Raw genomic sequence first — 22,921 nt, forward strand, 5'->3', positions numbered from 1 at the left:
ATTCTTGCAAAACATAGCAAATTCTTACAAAACATAGCAAATTCTTGCAAAACATTGCAAATTCTTACAAAACATAGCAAATTCTTGGAAAACTTAGCTTTTCTGTCTTTTACATAGCTAATTCTTGCAAAACATAGCAAATTCTTACAAAACATAGCAAATTCTTGCAAAACATTGCAAATTCTTACAAAACATAGCAAATTCTTGCAAATCATAGCAAAATCTTACAAAACATAGCAAATTCTTGCAAAACATAGCAAATTCTTACAAAACATAGCAAATTCTTGGAAAACTTAGCTTTTCTGTCCTTCACATAGCTAATTCTTGCAAAACATAGCAAATTCTTACAAAACATAGCAAATTCTTACAAAACATAGCAAATTCTTGCAAAACATTGCAAAATCTTGGAAAACTTAGCTTTTCTGTCCTTCACATAGCTAATTCTTGGAAAACATAGCAAATTCTTACAAAACATAGCAAATTCTTACAAAACATAGCAAATTCTTGCAAAACATTGCAAAATCTTACAAAACATAGCAAATTCTTGCAAAACATAGCAAATTCTTACAAAACATAGCAAATTCTTGCAAAACATAGCAAATTCTTACAAAACATAGCAAATTCTTGCAAAACATAGCAAATTCTTACAAAACATAGCAAATTCTTGGAAAACTTAGCTTTTCTGTCCTTCACATAGCTAATTCTTGCAAAACATAGCAAATTCTTACAAAACATAGCAAATTCTTGGAAAACTTAGCTTTTCTGTCCTTCACATAGCTAATTCTTGCAAAACATAGCAAATTCTTACAAAACATAGCAAATTCTTACAAAACATAGCAAATTCTTGCAAAACATTGCAAAATCTTACAAAACATAGCAAATTCTTGCAAAACATAGCAAATTCTTACAAAACATAGCAAATTCTTACAAAACATAGCAAATTCTTGCAAAACATAGCAAATTCTTGCAAAACATGGCAAATTCTTGCAAAACATGGCAAATTCTTAGAAAACTTAGCTTTTCTGTCCTTCACATAGCTAATTCTTGCAAAACATAGCAAATTTTTACAAAAAATAGCAAATTCTTGCAAAACATTGCAAATTCTTACAAAACATAGCAAATTCTTGCAAAACATAGCAAATTCTTACAAAACATAGCAAATTCTTAGAAAACTTAGCTTTTCTGTCCTTCACATAGCTAATTCTTGCAAAACATAGCAAATTCTTACAAAACATAGCAAATTCTTAGAAAACTTAGCTTTTTTGTCCTTCACATAGCAAATTCTTGCAAAACATAGCAAATTCTTGGAAAACTTAGCTTTTCTGTCCTTCACATAGCTTATTCTTGCAAAACATAGCAAATTCTTACAAAACATAGCAAATTCTTGCAAAACATTGCAAATTCTTACAATACATAGCAAATTCTTGCAAAACATAGCAAATTCTTGCAAAACATAGCAAATTCTTGCAAAACATAGCAAATTCTTGCAAAACATAGCAAATTCTTGCAAAACATAGCAAATTCTTGGAAAACTTAGCTTTTCTGTCCTTCACATAGCAAATTCTTGCAAAACATACCAAATTCTTGCAAAACATAGCAAATTCTTGCAAAACATAGCAAATTCTTGCAAAATATAGCAAATTCTTGCAAAACATAGCAAATTCTTACAAAACATAGCAAATTCTTGCAAAACATTGCAAATTCTTACAAAACATAGCAAATTCTTGGAAAACTTAGCTTTTCTGTCTTTTACATAGCTAATTCTTGCAAAACATAGCAAATTCTTACAAAACATAGCAAATTCTTGCAAAACATTGCAAATTCTTACAAAACATAGCAAATTCTTGCAAATCATAGCAAAATCTTACAAAACATAGCAAATTCTTGCAAAACATAGCAAATTCTTACAAAACATAGCAAATTCTTGGAAAACTTAGCTTTTCTGTCCTTCACATAGCTAATTCTTGCAAAACATAGCAAATTCTTACAAAACATAGCAAATTCTTACAAAACATAGCAAATTCTTGCAAAACATTGCAAAATCTTACAAAACATAGCAAATTCTTGCAAAACATAGCAAATTCTTACAAAACATAGCAAATTCTTGTAAAACATAGCAAATTCTTACAAAACATAGCAAATTCTTGCAAAACATAGCAAATTCTTACAAAACATAGCAAATTCTTGCAAAACATAGCAAATTCTTGCAAAACATGGCAAATTCTTAGAAAACTTAGCTTTTCTGTCCTTCACATAGCTAATTCTTGCAAAACATAGCAAATTTTTACAAAAAATAGCAAATTCTTGCAAAACATAGCAAATTCTTGCAAAACATAGCAAATTCTTGCAAAATATAGCAAATTCTTGCAAAACATAGCAAATTCTTACAAAACATAGCAAATTCTTGCAAAACATTGCAAATTCTTACAAAACATAGCAAATTCTTGGAAAACTTAGCTTTTCTGTCTTTTACATAGCTAATTCTTGCAAAACATAGCAAATTCTTACAAAACATAGCAAATTCTTGCAAAACATTGCAAATTCTTACAAAACTTGCAAAACAGAATTTGCTATGTTTTGCAAGAATTAGCTATGTAAAGGACAGAAAAGCTAAGTTTTCCAAGAATTTGCTATGTTTTGTAAGAATTTGCAATGTTTTGCAAGAATTTGCTATGTTTTGTAAGAATTTGCTATTTTTTGCAAGAATTTGCTATATTTTGCAAGAATTAGCTATGTGAAGGACAGAAAAGCTAAGTTTTCCAAGAATTTGCTATGTTTTGCAAGAATTTGCTATGTTTTGCAAGAATTTGCTATGTTTTGCAAGAATTTGCTATGTTTTGCAAGAATTTGCTATGTTTTGCAAGAATTTGCTATGTTTTGTAAGAATTTACAATGTTTTGCAAGAATTTGCTATGTTTTGTAAGAATTTGCTATGTTTTGCAAGAATTAGCTATGTGAAGGACAGAAAAGCTAAAATTTCCAAGAATTTGCTATGTTTTGCAAGAATTTGCTATGTGAAGGACAAAAAAGCTAAGTTTTCTAAGAATTTGCTATGTTTTGTAAGAATTTGCTATGTTTTGCAAGAATTAGCTATGTTAAGGACAGAAAAGCTAAGTTTTGCAAGAATTAGCTATGTTAAGGACAGAAAAGCTAAGTTTTCCAAGAATTTGCTATGTTTTGTAAGAATTTGCTATGTTTTGCAAGAATTTGCTATGTTTTGTAAGAATTTGCTATGTTTTGTAAGACTTTGCAATGTTTTGCAAGAATTTGCTATGTTTTGTAAGAATTTTTTATGTTTTGCAAGAATTAGCTATGTGAAGGACAGAAAAGCTAAGTTTTCCAAGAATTTGCTATGTTTTGCAAAAATTTGCTATGTTAAGGACAAAAAAGCTAAGTTTTCTAAGAATTTGCTATGTTTTGTAAGAATTTGCTATGTTTTGCAAGAATTAGCTATGTGAAGGACAGAAAAGCTAAGTTTTCCAAGAATTTGCTATGTTTTGTAAGAATTTGCTATGTTTTGCAAGAATTTGCTATGTTTTGTAAGAATTTGCTATGTTTTGCAAGTATTTGCTATGTTTTGTAAGACTTTGCAATGTTTTGCAAGAATTTGCTATGTTTTGTAAGAATTTGCTATGTTTTGCAAGAATTTGCTATGTTTTGCAAGAATTAGCTATGTAAAGGACAGAAAAGCCAAAATTTCCAAGAATTTGCTATGTTTTGTAAGAATTTGCAATGTTTTGCAAGAATTTGCTATGTTTTGTAAGAATTTGCTATTTTTTGCAAGAATTTGCTATATTTTGCAAGAATTAGCTATGTGAAGGACAGAAAAGCTAAGTTTTCCAAGAATTTGCTATTTTTTGCAAGAATTTGCTATGTTTTGCAAGAATTTGCTATGTTTTGCAAGAATTTGCTATGTTTTGCAAGAATTTGCTATGTTTTGCAAGAATTTGCTATGTTTTGTAAGAATTTGCAATGTTTTGCAAGAATTTGCTATGTTTTGCAAGAATTGCTATGTTTTGCAAGAATTAGCTATGTTTTGTAAGAATTTGCTATTTTTTGCAAGAATTTGCTATATTTTGCAAGGATTAGCTATGTGAAGGACAGAAAAGCTAAGTTTTCCAAGAATTTGCTATTTTTTGCAAGAATTTGCTATGTTTTGCAAGAATTTGCTATGTTTTGCAAGAATTTGCTATGTTTTGCAAGAATTTGCTATGTTTTGCAAGAATTTGCTATGTTTTGTAAGAATTTGCAATGTTTTGCAAGAATTTGCTATGTTTTGCAAGAATTGCTATGTTTTGCAAGAATTTGCTATGTTTTGTAAGAATTTGCTATTTTTTGCAAGAATTTGCTATATTTTGCAAGAATTAGCTATGTGAAGGACAGAAAAGCTAAGTTTTCCAAGAATTTGCTATTTTTTGCAAGAATTTGCTATGTTTTGCAAGAATTTGCTATGTTTTGCAAGAATTTGCTATGTTTTGCAAGAATTTGCTATGTTTTGCAAGAATTTGCTATGTTTTGTAAGAATTTGCAATGTTTTGCAAGAATTTGCTATGTTTTGCAAGAATTTGCTATGTTTTGCAAGAATTAGCTATGTGAAGGACAGAAAAGCTAAGTTTTCCAAGAATTTGCTATGTTTTGCAAGAATTTGCTACGTTTTGCAAGAATTTGCTATGTTTTGCAAGAATTTGCTATGTTTTGCATGAATTTGCTATGTTTTGCAAGAATTTGCTATGTTTTGTAAGAATTTGCAATGTTTTGCAAGAATTTGCTATGTTTTGTAAGAATTTGCTATGTTTTGCAAGAATTAGCTATGTGAAGGACAGAAAAGCTAAGTTTTCCAAGAATTTGCTATGTTTTGTAAGAATTTGCTATGTTTTGCAAGAATTTGCTATGTTTTGTAAGAATTTGCTATGTTTTGCAAGAATTAGCTATGTGAAGGACAGAAAAGCTAAGTTTTGCAAGAATTTGCTATGTTTTGCAAGAATTTGCTATGTTTTGCAAGAATTTGCTATGTTTTGTAAGAATTTGCTATGTTTTGCAAGAATTTGCTATGTTTTGTAAGAATTTGCAATGTTTTGCAAGAATTTGCTATGTTTTGTAAGAATTTGCTATGTTTTGCAAGAATTAGCTATGTTAAGGACAGAAAAGCTAAGTTTTCCAAGAATTTGCTATGTTTTGCAAGAATTTGCTATGTTTTGCAAGATGAAGGACATAAGCAGCCTTCCTAATGTAAGAATTTGTCAGACAAAGGACATAAGTCACCTCCCTTAAGTTAGATTTTGTTAGATGAAGGACATAAGTAGCCTTCCTTAGATCAATTTCCAGTGACTTCTGTCCTAATTAGGAATGACTTTGTTTTCTTTCCATGATCCAAACATTTTAGATAGCTTTGCATTAAATGAATTAATTTAATTAGACTAAGAATAAAGAAAATATATGAAAAACTGAAGACATTAGCAGATTTTAGAGTAGGAACTCATCATAAAAATCTTTCGTTTGACAGATCACTGACAAGCGAAAGTTTTTAGAAATCTTCGAGAGAAATTTGCCTGTGCGAAAATTTTACTTTTGTTTGTAGTTTCTACGCGGTTATTTGCGCTCATTTTACGCGGGTTGCGTAGACTCATTCGTTGGAGTAAATAGCAAGATTTGCAATATATGAGTGAAGGGTTAAATATTTCCAAAAAGAGGAGTAGAAAACGGCTGGGTTGAAAATTAGATCTTAAAATGTGTGCTTATCTCTTAAAATAGTAGGTATGCTTCTTTGGATTCTTTCTAAAGCAAACCCGAAAATTGCCGAAAAAACTATGAATTGCCGTTTTATATTACTTAAGCAACAATTATACTTACTTTATAGATACACTAATAATTTTAATTAAAAAGTTTAATTTAATTTAAAGTAGATAATAAAGAAATATGATAAATAAAATTGTAAACCAAATAAAAAAGCTAGCAAACCAAAATAGGTTGCATTATATAGGATTGGTAATATATTATATTAAATGTACATAGATGTAGGTACTTTCAACATGCAAATACTTTCGGATTGTTTGTTGTTTCGGATGATATAAAATATTTATCCTTACAATAAAGTAAAAGTAAAGTGCGCTTCTCTCTCTGTCTGTACCACAGGATCTCGTTAACTGCTGAACCAGAATGGTTCTTCTTTGCATCGAGTAGTTTCTCATAAATCCTGGGAAGGTTTATATCTATTTTGGAGGAGGGCACCACCACCCTCCCAAGAGAAATCGCCCCTAGAAAAAATTAAATCATTCAAGTTAAAATAATTCGCTCAAAATTTGTCCAAAATAATCTTCACTGTCTAAAAGCGCTTGAACCCTTTACTACTATACCTGTTGCAGTTTTACAAACTTTCCCTTTTTTCCCAATATCTTTTTTCCCTTTCTATAGCTGAATATGCACTACAGACAACATAACCGTAATGGAAAGGGAAAGTAAGAGGAGAGAAAAAAAGCAACGATTATCAAAAAGGGGTTAAAACGCTAAAGGGGGTTGAGATAATAAAAGGGAAGTAGAAGCCTTTTTAGTAGTGTACTTTCAGCGTAAAAAAAGGCCACCACCTCGTTTTTTCCATTCTCACTGTTTGTCAGAGGCAATCAGGACAGAAAAAGACTTGTGCGAAAATAACCAACCCCTTTTTAACGGCACATCTCCTAATGTAGGCTACAGAAAAAGCTCTCTGTAAGGCAATGGGAGGAGGGGGAATTGTTACTATAACTATCGTATTAAAACACGTACATACACAAACAGACAGACAAACATACAACGATACTATCTTTCTCTCTCCCTTTCTCTTTCTCTTGTATGTCGTAACATGACGCATTGAGAGAGTTGTAGAGAGAGAGAGTGAGTGTGTAGAGAGAGAGAGAGATAAGAGGGAGAGATATTCGGGAGGGAGAAAGGGTGAATTGGAGATATTTGCAACTGCAGAATTCGTTGCAAATTTCAGTTAAGCTGCAACCTTGTTGCAGATTGCACGAGTGCACCTAATAGCACCACAGGCTGCAGTTCTAACCACCACCATCACCTAACCAACCGCCCAACCACCTCCCCCCACCCCCCACTAACAACAACTCACCCCCCGCTAACAACATCACGGCCACCACAGCTCCACTGCACCACAGCTTTGTACTAACATAGATAGATACAACAGAAACAACAACAGCAAAACTTGCCGCCAACAACATCAACCGCCGCTGTTTGTAACAGTACTGGATTATTTAAACAACAACAACACTATATCACAACCGTGGCTATTGCAAGAAAAAAGTTGTTGTTATCAAAAAATCAACAACAAACGGCCGCCAACTGCATTTTTGGCGCTAAAAAGTTGTCGAAAAAACGGGAGAGAAAAAGCCTGAAATTTCAAAAAAATAAAGAAAGTGAGAATGAAGTTTTTTACTGATTACTAAAAGTTATTAACATTTGCACAAGTATTAAAACAATAACATTATTATCATAGATGTGATTTGATATTGTGAGTGTGATATGTGAGTTATTTGTGATTGAATCATTGAGGCTGTTTTTAAACAGTTTAAATAATAGATCAGGTACGAATTTTTTTGCTTTCAATAAAAAATCTTTGGTCTAGAATATATCAAAGAGGAATGTTTATTACACTAGTCCCCAAAGTTTAATAATAATGTTTTCTTATTCGTTTGCTTAACAACTTTGGGCACTTTTATTGAATTTTGATTGTTTGGTTAATTAAGATGAGTGTCCAAACGTTTCAACCACTATTTGTAATATACAGAAGGAGTAATTTTGTGTATCATTATTGGGGATGTACATCAATTTATGGGAAGTTCTGTATCAAAATAAGAGCAAATCTAGGTCAAGTTAAAAAATAATATCATTAGGTAAAACTTGACATAAACCAAAATAAAATAAATTTTTATAATTTCGGATTGTTGAATAAAAGCATCTGAGCTGCGAAAAAGAAATGCTGAATAAATGGCATCTGCGGTTTCGGATATTCTAAAAATGAGAGAGAATAAAGGTTTTACTTGTGAGTTGCAAATTGATTCAATTGCTGCCACTTTTGCAGTAGAGGGCGCATTTATAATGCTGTAGCAGATTTTCAATATCTTTCAGAGGCCAAGCATTTTTAAATTTGATTTTTCGTTTTTTTTCATAAGCAACATGCTAGCCAAGGAACTTGCTAACCACTCAAACGGTTCTCCTTTACAGTGAAGCTTCTTATAGGTCCAGGAAAGGGTACCTTAATCCTCTAATGAGAAATCTCCCAATAGAAAATAAACAAACCCAACTCCTAAAAAAGTATTTACCTATTCTTTAAGAACTAAAATTGAAAGTGTAGGCCTCTAGGGGCGTAGCCGCTATTATTAGTTAAATATTTTCTAAGAAATTTTAATCTTTACAAGTTGCATTTTTCGATATGTTTATGAAAGGTTAAAATTGCATTTATATAGTTTTAACCTGCCATGTGTTATTGTAAAAAGCTTCTCTTCCCTCACTCTGTTTGTAAATTTAAGGTTGATTAAATTAATATATCCTTCTAAAGGGTCAATTCTTAAAGCTTGAGTATTTGGTAAAAAAATATGTGTCTTGAAGTTAAGGTTTCTAGCAAAATTTGAATATAATTTTTCACTATGATCTAAAACAATTTTTTTACTTTGTATTTGTATTTTTTGTTGTTGTTAAAAGCGAAGCTTTTCTATAATTAGGGTCGGTCCGTCCGTCCGTCCGTACGTCCGTCCGAGATAGTTAGCTTTTATTTGTTAATTTAGGCGTGTTAGAATTGTCCTATCGATTTCAAACTTTGCATGGTGATTACTGTAATAGTTAGGTACGATTTAGAAAGCGTAGCAACTCTATAATCATTACCAGAATGTCCGTGCGTCCATTTTAAACATGTTGATTTTTCTACTTTTTTAACAACAAATTTTTATGTGATCTAATTATCCGTTTGATCTGATTTTTGTTATATTGATTCCTGGGACAACAAAGAACAATATTTTAAGCGAAGCAACTCTATAATCAAGTCCTAAAGATGTAAGTATGTCCATAAACATTATCCTGTATCAAGCAGTTTTTCAACAAATTTACTTACAATTTTGCTTCGAATCTTATACTTTTATATTCTGATTATTCAGTTCAGACACTATACAAGTGTTAATGTCCGTTTGTCCTACAGTTTCAGTGCTTCGCTTTTATGGATGTTGTCATCCTTGTTTTGGATTGTTTTATTATCAAATTTGTGTGTTATGACCACATAGCGTCCTTGTTTTATAAAAAAAAATTAAATAATTTACTATCCAAACTTTAAAAGTGTTAACTATAATTTTGATAAGACATGTAGTGCAGGGATAAAGAAATAAGACAATCGCTGAATGAATTTATGTACATCCCCACCGATAATACACAAAATTTTACCTTCTGTAGATTACAATTAGTAGTTGAAACGTTTGGACAACTTAATAAACCAGCCAATCAAAATTGAATAACAGTCCTTAAAGTTGCCAACGAATAAGAAAAGTTGTGATAATACTTTGGGGACTATTGTAATAAACTGTCTAATATTCCCTTCCCTTCCTGCATGTAGTAAGTGTTTACAATGAACATAAAACAAGGATAATAGATTTAATTTAAGCGAAGCTCATTAATTTTGTTCTTATTATGCATAAGTACACGAAATGGAAAAAATTAAAGAAAAACTATAATAGAATATGTCAAATTTGAATGAAAAAATGTAATCACAGCTAGGGATGAAGGGATATTGGGCTGTTTATTACACTAGTCCCCAAAGTTTTATAATAACGTTTTCTTGTTCGTTGGGGCTCAATAACTTTTGCTACTATTATTGAATTTTGATCTACATGGGTGATATTAATTTTGTGTGACATCATTGGGAATGTACTTCAATTTATCGGCCATTGTCTTATCCCTTTAGATTCCTGAATATATCAATTTTGTTTGTATATTCTTACTTTCATTTTAACTCTTGTAGAGTAACTTTGCACCTTAATTATTTTAAGAAGCTTTATTTTTACTATTTGTTTAGTCTTTATATTGATACTTATAAGCATCGCAGCTAGCTTATATACAATTTTGTATGTTTGTATGAACTTTGTTTTTTTTTAAACATTTGATAAGGTAATTAAAATGCTTTAGTTATGTTTAGATCCGAAAAATGCTAAAACAAAAGCATCACAATGGTTTTAAGGTTATATTTTTTATATTGATTATTTGCTATGAACTATTTATTTTTTAATTGACATAATACAAAGACTTACTGGCAAAAGTAATCATTTGATTATTTACTGAATAAGTAAGAAGATTTTCTTAACTTGTACTGTAGTACACTTAACTGTTTGATTCATCAAAAATATGATTATGAATATAGCTATCCCTGTTAGAATAATATTTGAAATTAATTTTTTTACAATGTATTGTAAGGCTGGGATTAAAACTATAATTAGATAATATATTTAATTTTATGTTTTTATAGTAGCCAAGCAAGTTTATAGTTTGGTATGTCCGTCAAGAAATTGAATGGGAAACATGGGAATTTCATAGCAGTTTTTCAAGATAGAGAACTGAAATGATGAAGCTTCTCAGTACAGTTGAGCATTAAGAATATAATTTACTTGGTCTCTCTGTCTTTCTCTCATTTCTCATTCTTTTTTATCTATGAACTTCTGCTCCATTTGGCAATTCGTATTTTTTTTGTTGCTATGTGTGTTGTCATCATTGTTTTTCTTATATATCTTTCGAGTGCTTGTCATTTGAAGTAATTTCAATACCTTACTGACAAACCAAATTTTTCTCATATTTAAAATGCTGCTTTGCTGCTAATATTTTCTCGGACCAAAATATAAAAAAATCGTGCAGTAATTTTTGCTCAAATTTCACGATAATTTTTTCTCAAGTCAGAAGGCCTGTATTTAAATTTAACAACAGTCTATCATATAACCAAAAATATAACAACATTTTCCGTCGTGCTTTGTTTGGTACCGTTTAAAATTCCTCTTACATAAAACTAGCGGCTGCTCCTCTATTATATAGGGGCTATGTTTTCGGATAGAGGGGAGAGGGGGTAGAGGCAGAGAGAACCCAAAGATCCAATGACTATAATTTAAAAATAAAATAGCATAAAACCAGCCAAGGACCTGTGTGAAGATCACAAAAAAATAGAGAACTAAATTGAGTAGTTTTTCACGAATATACAAAAAGTCTCGCAACTATATGCTAGCAGAGTTTTATTCTATAATCCTGGAATATGTTAATCGCTTTACAAGCTTTTCAATTTTGAAATATTTATGCTTATTTGGGGGGTACAATCAACAATAATTCTATAATATAAATTATAGGACAATGGAGATAAATGTTATTCTACGCTCATAAATTATTTGGACATTTGTATCTGGTGAATTCTTGGGGGAAAAAAATGGCTGTAATTTAATTGAATCTTCATAGTTCCCTCCACCTCCGAGATAATAAAAAATAAACTATAAAACAACTATGGTTTGGGCTTTGGTTGAGATTTTGTTCAGTTTTGTTCGTGCTATTTTTAAAATCAAAAGTAACAATCAAAACAAAGAAAAAAAGCTGTTTTAAATTATCGTCTTAAAAACTTAAAATTGATATTGTAACTACAAGATTTAGAAGTAAAAAGCTTGTTAAGTATATGGTATCATTTTATACACTTTATATTCGCTCAGATTTTAAAGAAACCCTCTTTGATTATGTTTTATATAAAAATATTTTAAAACAAAATCTTTTAATAAAGAACAATAATATTAAAAGCAAATAGAAGTAGGAAAAAAATATTGCCCCTCAAGGAAAAAATATTTCGCTTCGAGATTTTAAAGTCTAAATCGATCAAAATATTATTAATTGATTGTTCATTGCATGATATAATAAGAATGATATTTATATCAATTTGAAAATATGATTTTTTTGTATTGTAATTAAATGTATTAAAAAAATAAATGTCTCTCATAATTTGAAAATAATATGCAGTGAGTGTATTTTTATTATGGTAGATTTTACTGTGTTATGCAATACTAAAAAGATTACTTATCACATTTTTTATCTCATAGAAAGTTTAACAACTTACACATAAAAGCATATTTTCTGCTAACAAAGGTGTTCTTTTGTAAGATAGGTTTACCTACTAACAAGTCTGTTTAAGGAATGCTTTACGTTCCTTAAGTTCCGGGATGGTTTTAAGCTATTTTATTTATAGATTTAAGCCTTGGTACGGCTTTAAGATATTATACTGCCTCATTCCCACCTGTTTGAATTCAGGGGCGCAGACGCTAAAAGATTTAAAACTTCAAAGTGAAAACTATATTAGTTTGAATTTAATTTATTTGGGATAAATTATAATTATAAATTATATAAAACATATTATAAGGTCTCAAATAACCAATCAAATGTATTACTTAGTTCAAAGTGTCTTCAATTATTGAGTAGCTTTTCTCTGTGTTTATCCTATAAATAAGGTTAGATAGTGAAATGGATGTAAAATATGCATGGATATTATGACAGGGGAAACATTGTCGTTGATTTAGTTTGCTAACATGTAACTCGCTTGTTTTTCAGTTCGTTCATTCATTAGGAGGGTGAGGGAATTCGGTAAAGGGGGTGGAAAGAGGAAATTGTTATTTTAGCCCGCTGCGAGTTTCACATTATAAAAGAACTTGAAAATCTGGTGCATTATCTAAGTAATAATACATCCATTGCTAGTGAGAAACTAAATTTAGAACATTTTTGCTCGTAACTTGGATGCATCAAAACAAAGGATCAGTAATATTTGACATAAAATCACTTCACATAAATTCATTTCACATAAAACGTTTCACATAAAGTATCATTTGACATAAACTCATTTGACATAAAGGTACATTTGACATAAAAACGTTTTACATAAAATCATTTCACATAAAATTACATTTGGCATAAAGGTACATTTCACATGAAGGTACACTTGACATAAAGGTACATTTCACATAAAGGTACACTTGACATAAAGGTACATTTAACATAAAGGTACACTTGACATAAAGGTACATTTGACATAAAGGTACATCTCACATAAAGGTACACTTGACATAAAGGTACATTTGACATAAAGGTACATTCCCATATAAATAACCCCTTAAATAGTGGATGTAAATATTCTTTTTTTCTCCCTGAGGTAGTCATTTTTTCCCCTGGTATCTCATTTATTTCCTAATATTTTTTTTTTCCCCGAGCATGGCAACCGGTGAACAGAATCTCAGTTCTGCACCACAAGCCTTGCACAACTGAAGTTCCCATGTCTATACAGTCATATTTATATGAAAATATTTTTAGAAGATTTTTGAATTTTTTTTGAAGATTTTAGAAATTTTTATATATTATTAAAAGAAAGCAAAATTACCTTGGGGAAAATCTTCAAAAAAAAATTCAAAAATCTTCTAATTATATTTTCATATAAATATGACTGTATAGACATGGGAACTTCAGTCGTGCAAGGCTTGTGGTGCAGAACTGAGATTCTGTTCACCGGTTGCCATGCTCGGGGAAAAAAATGACTACCTCAGGTACACTTTGAAATGTATCTTTATGTGAAACGTTTTATGCCAAGTGTACCTTTAAGTCAAATGTACCTTTATGCCAAGTGTACCTTTATGTCAAATGTACCTCTATGCCAAGTGTACCTTTATGTCAAACGTACCTTTATGTCAAATGTACCTTTATATCATATGTACCTTTATGTCAAATGTATCTTTATGTGAAACGTTTTTATGTGAAGTGTACCTTTATGGCAAATGTACCTTTATGGCAAATGTTTTTATGTCAAATGTACCTTTATGTGAAGTGATTTTATGCCAAATGTTTTATGTGAAATGAATTTATGTCAAATGATATTATGTCAAATATTACTGATCCCAAAACAAAGTTGTAATAACTATGGAGAAAACACTGCAAGATATTTGTAGAACATTGTGTATTAAATACCATGTAAGTTTTGGTTAGGTTAGGCCCTTCTAAATAATGAATTAAAGAAAACTCTATGAAATGTAAAAAGTTTTTAAAGTGATTTGGATGCCATGCTAATAAATAATAATCACATCAAAAAATGTTTTTCTTGTTCAATAACAAACGAAATTTAACAGGCGAATGGGAAATCGATAGTTAGCTAAGCTTATTTTTTCTTTATTGAAATTGTGATCAGAATAAGCTTTATCCATTAAAAACATATCCATTATGACAATGTTGCCTAATAGATAACAATTTAAAGCAAGACGAAATTAGCGCCAGCTAAGATTGATGCTTATTTGACCCAGGAAGAAAGGGATAGGAAAATCCTATTATATAAAGTAGTAAGTTTTTTTTGTCTATGGCGAAGAATATTGCTTACTGATGAACCGATATGGTTCTCCTTTACAGAGGAGCTTCTTATCCAGGGAAGGGTATCTCAACCCTCGTCTCTTAGAAAAATTACCACCCCCAAAAATGTCTTTCCTTTTCTAGGGTCCTCTAGGGGCGTGTTCGCTAGTAGAAGATAATTTACCGTCTTATAATTGTTCGTTTCTCATAAGTTCAGACTAATTACAGCAAAAGGTTTTAAAATTTAAATTATAAGCAAGACGTGAATGATTTATTTTCCATTTAACTATCCCTATATTCCTAATTCCACCCTTTCTTCAATTTATGAGTTGCAAATTTTTAGGATTTTCAGAGATTAGGGATTCCATGTAATAATACCCATAAAACTACCAACCCTTTGACTATACGACCTTTGTCTTAAAATTCTTACTTTTCAAGTTATTGGGGACGCAGCTGTTTTTGAGCTAAGGTTTTTCTTAATGGTGCATATTACTTCGATAGAAAAAATGTCAAAAATTTTGAAAATTCGAAGATTTATATAGTGTATATAAAAAAATAACGTCATACTGACCTACAATTGGTCAATTGAAATATATACTGGCACGCCATTGGTAATTTAGTCTGGGAATTGGCCTATCATTGGTCATTTGTATTGTATGACGTCATTATTTTTATAGGCACTTAAAAGAGCTTCTGAAAATTGACACCACTTCAATTAGGTGAAATTTCTGAGATGGGCGTTTTCTGATATAGGCGTTTTTTGAGATGACCCAAAATTCACTGTATTTGTATGTTCCTCCTATCGTTCATCATTTAAACTACTACTTTTTGAAGGACTCTAAAATATCTCTAATGTTGAAAGCCTATTGAGGGCAAATGCAACACTGATAGTCATTCAATGATAAAAGAGACAAAAAAGTGTTTTCGTGTGTTTGTTTTTCCTTTGTGCTCGTTTGATAAGCACTTGTGAACCCACGGATTTTGGTAAGTTGAAGTATAGAAACTAGACTATAATCAATACTATCTTCATTGCATTAACATTAATTTCTTAAAGAAATTGTGTCTTAAAAACTCAGAAATTTGATATTCTTCAAGAAATTATTTGAATTTTTCGTTCTAAATGTCAATATACTTTAGGATAGTAATAAAGTTTGACATTATAAGGTCTGGTTTCTGTACCATTACATGGTAAAACCTGTGGTTCTTTAATAAGCACTCATGGGTGGTCTGCTTCTTTTCATACCAAGAATAATGGATGGTCGGTCCAAGCATAAATGTTTTTCTCAAAAAAAGCAGAATACATTAAAGTTCAGAAAAATAAAATGTTTCTGTTTATGTAAATTTTGATTATATGCAAAAAATTTGATAAAGAAAAGCCTTTAAGACTTAAATTGAACATAAATGAACAATTGTAAAGATTATTTTAGCTTATCTCTGACGAACGGACGACTGACAAAAAATACTAAAGAACAGACTCTTTTTAAATTTACTTATTAATTATAAATGTCTCGGAAAAAAATGAAGATCAGTCAATTTATTATAACTCCATTCAATAGCTTAGGGCTCTAAACTTTATGTAGATGATTTAATTTTATCTTTAGTACAAAAGAATGATTTCAATAGAGATAAATAAATCAGCTAAAAATTATGCCAATAAATCTTTGATTATGTTAATAGTCATACTGTTATTATTGGTACAGTGTTATTAGATAATGGGTTCCTAATAGAAGCAGCTTATTGTGCCTAAAAGAAATGACGTAATACAAACAAATTACCAATGATAGGCCACTCTACATTGTGATTGACCAATGGTAAAATGTGTAATGGCCTATCATTGGTCATTTGTATTGTATGACGTAATTTTTTATCAGGCACTATAAGCTGCTTCGTTCCTAGTATTCATGCTTTTTTAAAAATGAGGTTCTACGTCTGTTTGTACTTTTTGTACTCAGAAGATCGTACTAACCGCTCGACCGGGTAGGTTATTATTAGTCTTGAATTTTTTTCTGAAGTTCAGTAATGCACTTAAGAAATAACCTCTTTTATTCAATTTAAATTACAAATAGGCATCCTGCTACTTTAATATAAAAAAATTCTTCATTTTCCTTTATACCCGAACCAAACATTGAGTTGAATTGAATAATAATAGATAATACAAAAGTAGTAGATAGATATTATAATCAGGGGCAGGGATATAATACCTCAAGAATGATATATTTCTTCCCAGAATGGAAAATAAACTTGCAATCCAATACTATTCAATATGTTGTGGAACATTTTTTTTTTTCATTTTATCCTTTCATATATTTGATTTAAGAAACAGATTCCATTATAATAGCTATAACTTTTTCAGTCAATACTTTTTCATGTCATTACGTTTCTTTATATTACTAATTCCCGTCGAATTAGGATACAAATTCCATTATTTGGCCACTAACTTTTTCGCCAGTCAATTACAGTTTCCTCTCATTTTATTATTTTCTCAACAAAATTAGAGTTATCGCCAATAAGATGCTGAAGTGGAATACACTTCAACACTTCAATAATGTTTTTCATTGATTGTTGGATACATTTTTCGGTTGTCATTTCCCTGTCCCATAATGATAATAGCTGCTCATTTTGCATTCTGATTCAACCAATTGGATGTATTTATCAATAGTTAGTGTTTCTTATTGTTCTTTATTATTCAATAGCATGCTACTCTATAGTTTTATACTGTAAGTATGTCTATATATGTATTTATCAATAGTTAGTGTTTCTTATTGTTTTTTATTATTCAATAGCATGCTACTCTATAGTTTTATACTGTGAGTATGTCTGAGATAATGTTACTTATTTTTTCTTTATTGTAACATAGAAGGCGAAGTAATACTATCCCTACAGGGCATTTTAATCTTTTCTTAACCTAACCTGAACTAAAGAAAGCTTTTTCTATGAGACCTTATTTAATTGTATCTCTAAAATAGTCTAAAACTTACATTTGATCATTACTAAACATCCCTAAAACGAATGTAATGATCTGATTTATCGTTTACGAGATTTTACATGACAAACACACACACACACACACACACACACGAACACACATACACACAACAAAAACAACAAAAATAAAATATCTCTTGATCTTGGTTTTTAGATTTTAAGGAATCATTCACGAACCAATCTAGCCTAATCTCTAAAAGCTAATTCCCTAAGGTAAAGCTACGATACAAATAAAATAATCATTCTTGTTTTATTCCAGTGATTTTTTCCACGTCACGCTGCATTTTACAGATTTATGTTTTATATTTCTCTGCTTTATCTTTAAAAATAGGTGTGGAATCATCAGGAAGTGAGGGAAAATTAGTCTAGTCCCCAAAGTCTTAAAATAACATTTTCTTATTCGTTGGCTCAACAACCTTGGGAACTTATATCTAATTTTGATTGGATGGTTCATTTAGTTGGGTATCCAACTCCAAACGTTTCTAATCTACAGAAGGGGTATGTGTGTAATATCATTGGGGATGTACATCAATTTATCGGCCATTGTCTTATCCCTTCAGATCCTGGATATCATTCTTATTTGTGTCCAGCTAATCTATAACCAGGGAAAATGTATTGCTGTTTGTTCATCTTATCAATTCAATAAAGTCTGTGAGAGACTTAAAAACATAAAATAGCCTAAACATCACGGGACCTTCCTGAAAATGGAAATTTAATGGGTTCAGTAGTTACTTTACTAATTTATGTTATAGGATTAAGGAGAGGAATTAAGGGAATATCCTAAACCAGCCCAAGATGTTTATAAATCTTCCATAAAATGTACAACCAATTCGGACCATAATTTTTTGAGATCTTTAACTTCTGACTATTTTTTTAATGGCCGCTAGGTAGCAGCTAGCTTTTTTAGTTGTAAAGAAAAACATTATTCAAAATAGTGCCTAAAGTTACTTTTTATTAATGTATAAAATACATTGATATTTATTTCTTGCATCGTATTATAAACAGCTTTCCGCGGATATAAAATGTACAATTATAAGATTAAAACCATCTTTTTATATTCGTAGAAAACTTGATATTATACGATGCTAAACATATTATTTTTACGTACGGCTGAGAACCGGTTCTAATCCACCGAATATTAAACGGTTTCGAGGCGACACGGGAAAAATATTTGAGCTATCCTTTCTCGAGTATAAGATTATACTTATTAATCAGTTATGATACTAGATTTAAAATATTCGTAACAGCGAAGCAAAAAAAAAAAAAATACTCGAATATCTGTTAAAAAGTAGAAAATTATTATAAAGCAGACAAGGACAATTATGTTTATCTTTATGGAACTATTCAAGGAATGCATTTTTTAATGCACTCCCCCCCTCCCAATCAAATATAGGAAGGGGGTGAGGGGTGGTTCTTTTAACTTAAATGTTTTAAAAATTGGATTAAAAAGAACGATAAATTGTAATACAGTAAATTTTTTGTATCTATGTTGTACATTACAAGACGAAGGTTATGTGTCTTCCTAAGAGGGACATACAGACACACAGATATGTCTTGTCATAGATTAGCTTCACTACTAATAAAGTGGGGTTTAGGTTTGTAGATGTTAAATGGTCGAACATATCTCAATTATAGAACAGCTATGCTTCAAAACAGATGTGTGGTCTTTTGGAATGTAATGATAGAAATAAATTTATAAATTGTCTATTAAAATGCTTCTGAAATTTAAGTACAGTAATTCAACTTTTTATTAGCGTTGCTACTCTTTACACCCGTAAATGAAACTAATGTTTAATGCTAGAAATCTATCTACTTGGTTGTTTATTAACAATGTCTATAAGTATAATACAATGATCAGGGATCTAAATGGATAAGGCAATGACCGAAAAATTGATCCATATCCCCAATGATGACACAAAAAATTACCCCATCTGCAGAATACAAATAGAGGTGTGGACACTCAATTTAATGATCCAACCATTAAAATTAAATTAATACTCCAAAGTTGTTAAGCCAACGAATAAGAAAACGTTATTTTAAAAATTTGGGGATTTGTGCAATAAATAGCCCAATGTCTCCTCCCTCTTCGAACAAATTTACAAATAGTTGCTGAACTGCGATTCTAGTGCACATAACTGTCCTAGTTTTTTGGTATGTATATATAATTTGAAGTTTTTAAAGGTATGATATTAAATATAATTATAATTCTTAGTTATAGAATGATTTAGTGAACCTAAATTATATTCTTATACTTTATTGAGCTATGGACATTAGACGCATTGGGTTAGACTTCATTTATTAGATCTAATGTTTAAGAGCCATTTAAAGATTTTTATGAAATGACCCAAAATAATTTTTGAGAAGCGAGAGCCTTTTCTACAGACAATATTGTCGATAATCTTCAAATTTTCCTCATATTTTTCTGTAAGGAAGGATTAAAGGACAATTATTAGATAAATTATTGTAAAATGATCTTTTCTATTGTTTTCTGATTCGTTGGCTTAACAACTTATGCGAATTTGTGAATTACGATTGGTTTATTAGATCATTAAATAAAGAGTTCAAACGTTTTAACCATTAATTTTAATATACTGTTGGGGCAATTTTACGTATCATCATTGTGGATAGTTATCAATTTTTCAACCATTGTCATATCCCTTTAGATCCAGCATATTCCAAATCTAAATCAATGAAGATAAAGATTATCTTTTATTGATCTAGCCATGCATCCCATGCAATAAATTGATTGTAAACAAGTAAATAAACCTTTGGTATGTCCTTAAAAAGGTCAGAACATCTATCTAAGGCACGATTTTTAGGCATCACAAAGAGGCCTTTTTTTTCGATAAGATTCAGTACAGTGTTCAGTCAATGTAATTAATATACAATTTTTATAGGGTAAGTTATAATATGTTTTAATAATAAATGTATGAGTGTAGATATATAACCCTGACAATTAACTGGTTCCAGTAGTGGGGACCTTATTCGTCTGCTAGCAAATTGCTTTCTTCTCTTTTGTAGCAACTTGGCTGTGTTAGTATTTCAGACGCTATTGGCAGATTTTCAAAGATCCAATTAAAAGTCGGCACAGAGTCCCTACCTCATGAACAGTACTATTCAACTCCTGCCCCCTTTATTCTTATACTTTAATTTAATGGTTTAAATCATTTGATAGTTTTCTATAGGGCAAAGCGTCATTCAATTGTCGTAGAAAATAGAATCTACTGCTCTTTAGTCAAGATTAAAACTTTGAACACTCAACTTAATGAAGCAATCAATCAAAATTCACGAAAGTCCCTAATGTTGTTAAGCCAATGCAAGGAATAATAAAAGTTAATATAAATCTTTGGGGACTAGTGTAATAAACAGCCCATTGTCCCCTCTCCACTGTCTTTGACATAAAGATCATAATGCAAAATTAGCTGTTTTATTTTCACACTTATTTATTGATGTTATTTTTTGCATCTATCTGATGTAGCCTGTTTATGACTCATAATAATACCTTTCTTAGTTTTATACAATTAATTATCATAATCACAAATATTCTGAACTTTGTTGCTGTTATTGTATAAATATACTAAAATATAATAAAATATAATATCTCAATAGTTTTGAAACGTATATAGAAACACAGAATCCTCCCCCCCCCCCCCATCTTTATTCTGCCCAACCCTGAAGGCTTTCAACTGTAGTGCCCGAACCCTGTGGGGCTTCCCTTGTATTCAATTTAACCCAACCTAGCTTCAGGTATAATACAAACAAATAAAAACAACCCCTTCTCTTTTTTTAAGGGGGGTGGTGCCGTAGTTTTCTGCGCTCGACTACGCATTTTTAGGGAAACCGCCAATTAAAAATTATATTCAAAATGTAAGATCATTTTGTTTACAATTTAAATTTGAGGAATTTCCCTAAGAGGCCTTTAGGGGCGTAGCCGCTAGTTTGTATAAAGATATCAAGACAAATGAAATAAAGTCATACCGAGTAACAAATTGAAATTCACTTGAAAAACAAATTATCTAAAAAGTTGCTTCAAGCTGAATAAAGGACAGGAACTTATACTCAGCTATTTTAATCATGAAAATAATTGTTTAGAATTTATTTTCCAGTATGGTTTCGAAACCAATTAATATCAGCTGGATAAGAACAGGTTTTCTGCTATGCTGAAAAGCTATAAGTCAGCGTATTACAGACAATTTTCTATGAATATTAAAATAAAAAATTGGTATAAATCGAAACTTAAAGAAAATCTTTCAAACCTAAAACCTAAAACATAAAATGAAATAAAATATATAAAACATATCCATATATAATGCTCGAGGCCATAAGAATAGTGCAAATTATATTATTCTTTAATAGAAATATCAACCATGAAAACTTTTTAAGTGAATTGATGTAGAATATACGTGGATATTATGACAATGGAAAATTGTTGCTATAATAGATTGCTATTTCCCCTATCATTTATTGGTCATTTTGTTAATCCATTAGGAGTGGAGGACATGGGGTTAATGGGAGAGTGTGGATGGGGTGGATCATTATTTTAGCCCTCTATAAGTTTCATTTTATAAGAATACATGATAATTTGGTGTAAGATCCAAGTAATATTATATCCATTATTTATCCATTTATTGATAAATCCATTGCTGAGTAATTATTACATTGTTGAAACCTATGCTATCAAATTCTTAAGGCATCATACTATCGGACAGGTTTTAGGCTGTTTTTCCTAGCAGGATTTGGTTTGTTTCATTTTTAATTATCTATAAATTCTACCATTCAATTTTTAAATCAATAATACAAATACATAATGGCCTAATAGCTTTCAGTTTTGAAGGTTCTACTAGAATTAGAGAGCGTTTTTTGATCTATCAAATAGCTAGGGCTTGTTGAAATATAAATGATAAAATTATGATATCCAACAGTAAGATTATACTAAAATCATTACCTAACATAATCTAAACTTATAATATTCAGATATTATATCTCTCCTTAGTATCTAGGGTGTGTACCCAAGTAAGATTATACTAAAATCATTACCAAACATAATCTAAACTTATAATATTCAGATATTATATCCCTCCTTAGTATCTAGGGTGTGTACCCTAGTAAGATTATACTAAAATCATTACCTAACATAGTCCAAACTTATAATATTCAGATATTATATCTCTCCTTAGTATCTAGGGTGTGAACCCAAGTAAGATTATACTAAAATCATTACCCAACATAATCTAAACTTATAATATTCAGATATTATATCTCTCCTTAGTATCTAGGGTGTGAACCCAAGTAAGATTATACTAAAATCATTACCCAACATAATCTAAACTTATAATATTCAGATATTATATCTCTCCTTAGTATCTAGGGTGTGTACCCAAGTAAGATTATACTAAAATCATTACCAAACATAATCTAAACTTATAATATTCAGATATTATATCCCTCCTTAGTATCTAGGGTGTGTACCCTAGTAAGATTATACTAAAATCATTACCCAACATAATCTAAACTTATAATATTCAGATATTATATCTCTCCTTAGTATCTAGGGTGTGAACCCAAGTAAGAT

At 30.4% G+C, this 22,921-nt stretch overlaps 5 protein-coding genes across 5 annotated transcripts in view; 1 reads left to right on the forward strand and 4 right to left on the reverse strand.

Moving 5' to 3' along the window:
- Positions 1–22,921, reverse strand: part of LOC145312037 (uncharacterized) — a 242,459-nt gene that overhangs the window by 200,630 nt on the left and 18,908 nt on the right. The gene's annotated exons all lie outside the window — the stretch shown is intronic.
- ND-24 (NADH dehydrogenase ubiquinone) overlaps positions 1–22,921 on the reverse strand; it is a 217,824-nt gene that overhangs the window by 176,000 nt on the left and 18,903 nt on the right. The window lies entirely within an intron of this gene.
- Ssrp (structure specific recognition protein) overlaps positions 1–22,921 on the reverse strand; it is a 207,279-nt gene that overhangs the window by 165,455 nt on the left and 18,903 nt on the right. The window lies entirely within an intron of this gene.
- LOC145312140 (tudor and KH domain-containing protein homolog) overlaps positions 1–22,921 on the reverse strand; it is a 189,006-nt gene that overhangs the window by 147,184 nt on the left and 18,901 nt on the right. The gene's annotated exons all lie outside the window — the stretch shown is intronic.
- LOC145312109 (uncharacterized) overlaps positions 6,969–22,921 on the forward strand; it is a 117,787-nt gene continuing 101,834 nt past the window's right edge. Inside the window, exon 1 of the mRNA XM_080151252.1 lies at positions 6,969–7,571. The gene's annotated coding sequence lies outside the window, so the exon portion shown is untranslated. The remainder of the gene's footprint in view (positions 7,572–22,921) is intronic.

This window comes from Acartia tonsa, chromosome 1 (genome assembly GCF_053477335.1).
Source record: "Acartia tonsa isolate MP-2025a chromosome 1, ASM5347733v1, whole genome shotgun sequence".
In the NCBI taxonomy this organism is placed as follows: domain Eukaryota; kingdom Metazoa; phylum Arthropoda; class Copepoda; order Calanoida; family Acartiidae; genus Acartia; species Acartia tonsa.